The sequence below is a fragment of the Tamandua tetradactyla genome, chromosome 4, assembly GCF_023851605.1.
Source record: "Tamandua tetradactyla isolate mTamTet1 chromosome 4, mTamTet1.pri, whole genome shotgun sequence".
NCBI classification, from domain to species: domain Eukaryota; kingdom Metazoa; phylum Chordata; class Mammalia; order Pilosa; family Myrmecophagidae; genus Tamandua; species Tamandua tetradactyla.
Genome location: NC_135330.1, coordinates 10,361,915 through 10,364,906, shown reverse-complemented (window position 1 = coordinate 10,364,906; position 2,992 = coordinate 10,361,915). Strand labels below are relative to the sequence as shown.

Below are 2,992 nucleotides of genomic sequence, written 5' to 3'. Positions count from 1 at the left end.
TACTCTGGATAAGGGTTTGCTTTCCCTGCACGCAATGCTTCTGCCAAAACTACCATCCGTGGGCTTACAGAATGCCTTATCCATCGTCATGGTATTACACACAGCATTACTTCTGATCAAGGAACACACTTCACAGCAAATGAAGTGCAGGAATGGGCACATGCTCATGGAATTCTCTGGCCCTACCATGTTCCCCATCATCCAGAAGTAGCTGAATTGAAAGAACAGTGGAATGACTGTTTGAAAACTCAACTACGGTGCCAACTAGGTGGCAATACCTTGAAAGGCTGGGGTGTTGTTCTCCAGGAAGCTGTATATGCTCTGAATCAGCGTCCACTGTATGGTGCTGTTTCTCAATCCATGGGCCCAGGAACCAAGGGGTGAAAATGGAAGTGGTACCACTCACTATTAACCCTAGTGATCCACTAGGAAAATTTTTTGCTTCCTGTCCCTGAGACCCTGAGCTCTGCTGGTCTACAGGTTTTAGTTCCAAAATGGGGGGTGCTTCTACCAGGAGAAACAACAATGATTTCATTGAGCTGGAATCTAAGACAGCCACCTGGTCACTTTGGGCTACTTAAGTTACTGGATCAACAAGCCAAGAAGGGGATTACATTATTGGCTGGGGTGATTGACCCTGACTATTGGGGGGAAGTAGGACTGCAACTCCATAATGGAGCTAAAGAAGAGTTTTTTTGGAATATAGGAGATCCCCTAGGGCGTCTTTTAGTACTACCATGCCCTTTGATTAAAATCAATGGAAAACTGCAACTACACAATCCAGGCAGGACTACCAATGGCTCTGAAACTTCAGGAATGAAGGTTTGGGTCACCCCACTAGGCAAAGAACCACGGCCATCCTTTCTTGGCTTTTTGGCTAAGATCAAGTGTAGTATCTGTTCTTATCAGAGGACAATATATTAAATGGAGTTTTGGAGTTCGGAGATGGAGTAGGAGCTTGCTTCATCCACTCCACGCATCGACCTGGTATCGCAGTACTTCCAGGAACGGTGCAACCCCCCCAGAAAAAGAACCATGGCCAGCTGAAGTGTTTGCTGATGGTAAAGGGAATATGGAATGGGTAGTGGAAGAAGGTAGTGATAAATATGAACTACGACCACGTGATCAGTTACAGAAACGAGAACTGTAATACTGTTTTGTTCATGTTATACTATTTAAGTTGTAAGATATCAAGTTTAAGAATGAATATTACCCAACGATTTGCACCCTTGGAGAGATTTAATGTGTTTCCAGTTACACGCAGGACAGTTGAGTATTGTTAGGTGAAAGAAAGAATGTGTGTCTTATTGTTTTTTATTTAGAAAGTGTGTATGGTTTAAGGTGGTATGTATAGCTGCCAAGTTCACAAGGGTGGCATGTCATGGTCAGGTTCATGTGTCAACTTGGCCAGGTGGTGGTACCTATTTGTCTGGTTGGGCAAGTACTGGTCTGTCTGTTTCAATGAGGACATTTCATAGAATTAAATCATGATCACGTCAGCTGCATCCACAGCTGATTCCATTTGTAATCAGGCAAAAGGGAGCGTCTTCTGCAATGAGTGATGCTTAATCTAATCACTGGAAGCCTTTTAAAGAGGATTCAGAAGAGACAGGCTCTCTTCCTGCTTTGGCTGGTGAGCCTCTCCTGTGGAATTCGTCCAGACCCTCCATCGGAATCGTCAGCTTCACAGCCTGCCCTGTGGAGTTTGGACTCTGCGTTTCCCTGGTCACGTGAGACACTTAAATAAATTTTATATTTGTGAGCGTTCCCTGTTGATTCTGTTTCTCTAGAGAACCCTAACTAATACAACATGTTTTTGTAGCTCTAAGAGCTCTTGCTGCCTTCCCTCTCTTTTTAGGTTTTGTTTCAACTTTCTCCCAGCTGTAGCTCACCATCCAGCTTCAGAGGCAGATCCTCCCGGAGAAGCTTCAAGGCTGAGATTTCATCTTTGTTCCATGGTTCTGTTTTCCAGGAAGCTGGGATTCCTGGCAGGTTAGGTCCTTTAGTCCCTTGCTAGCCAGAAATCATTGCTCTGGGAAACCACTCAAATTATCTGCTTCCCCTTTCCAAGGATGACTCAGCAAATGAAATTCCAGGAACTGCTTAGGGTCATGGTGAGAACAGACAACAGTCCTGGAGGTTATGGCCTGATGGGAGGGCAGGGAGAGGGTGGAGGGACCCCTTGGGTTGCTTCGCACTGGTGGCGGTGGCAGGGGTGGGGATGGCAGGGCGGGGTGCGGCTAGGGTAAGCACTGGGATGGGAGAGAGGAAACCGGGTCCCAGGTCTGATTCTGCCTGGTTCTACCCAGGCAAGTTCACTTCCCCCATGAGCCTGAGCCTCTGCCACGTGAGGGGCTGGACCAGAGCACCTCTCAGCCCCTCCCAGCCAGGACAGTCTGTGATTCCTTGCCTCCACCCTGACACAAGTCTCCTGTGGCTGCTTCAGGACCTCTGCTCTGTCCCTTTCATCCTATTCTTTCCCATTCTTGTGGCTTGACAAGGACGAGCTGTTGAGCCTGTTTGGGGTAACTCCAAAGGGGAGACCCCCTGTACACACCGTGTTCCACCTTCCTCGGCCCCCTGAGGGAAAGAAGGAATCCCTCTCTTCAAGCCTGGCCCTTGGCGTGGAGCCATGCCGTCTGTTTACCCTGCCTCTGCTCCTGGGGCTTGGCGCCAGTGCCATCCATCAGCCATCTGCTCAGGACTCACCTTCTGCCTTACAGTATCTGCAGAAACAAGGCGAGCAGACCGGACCCAGGAAATCATGCTACAGCTGTGCCCTTTAGCAGAGCTAAACTAGGACCCACCTTCGCTGGAGCTTTGCAGTGCCTGTCTCTTGCAGCTGGCCCCCAGCTGGGTTGAACTTCTTTCTCATGGACTCTCAGGCATGGCTCCTCTCATAGACACTGGAATTACCAGTGAAAACCCCTTAGGAAGGTGCCATGTTGGAGGCTGAAATACCAGTTCTCTGGAAGTCCACCTGTCATGTTCT

At 48.4% G+C, this 2,992-nt stretch overlaps 1 pseudogene; it reads left to right on the top strand.

The window, feature by feature from the left end:
• The first annotated feature begins 857 nt into the window (after positions 1 to 857).
• Positions 858 to 1,021, top strand: LOC143681994 (U2 spliceosomal RNA; annotated as a pseudogene).
• The last annotated feature ends 1,971 nt before the right edge of the window (positions 1,022 to 2,992 follow it).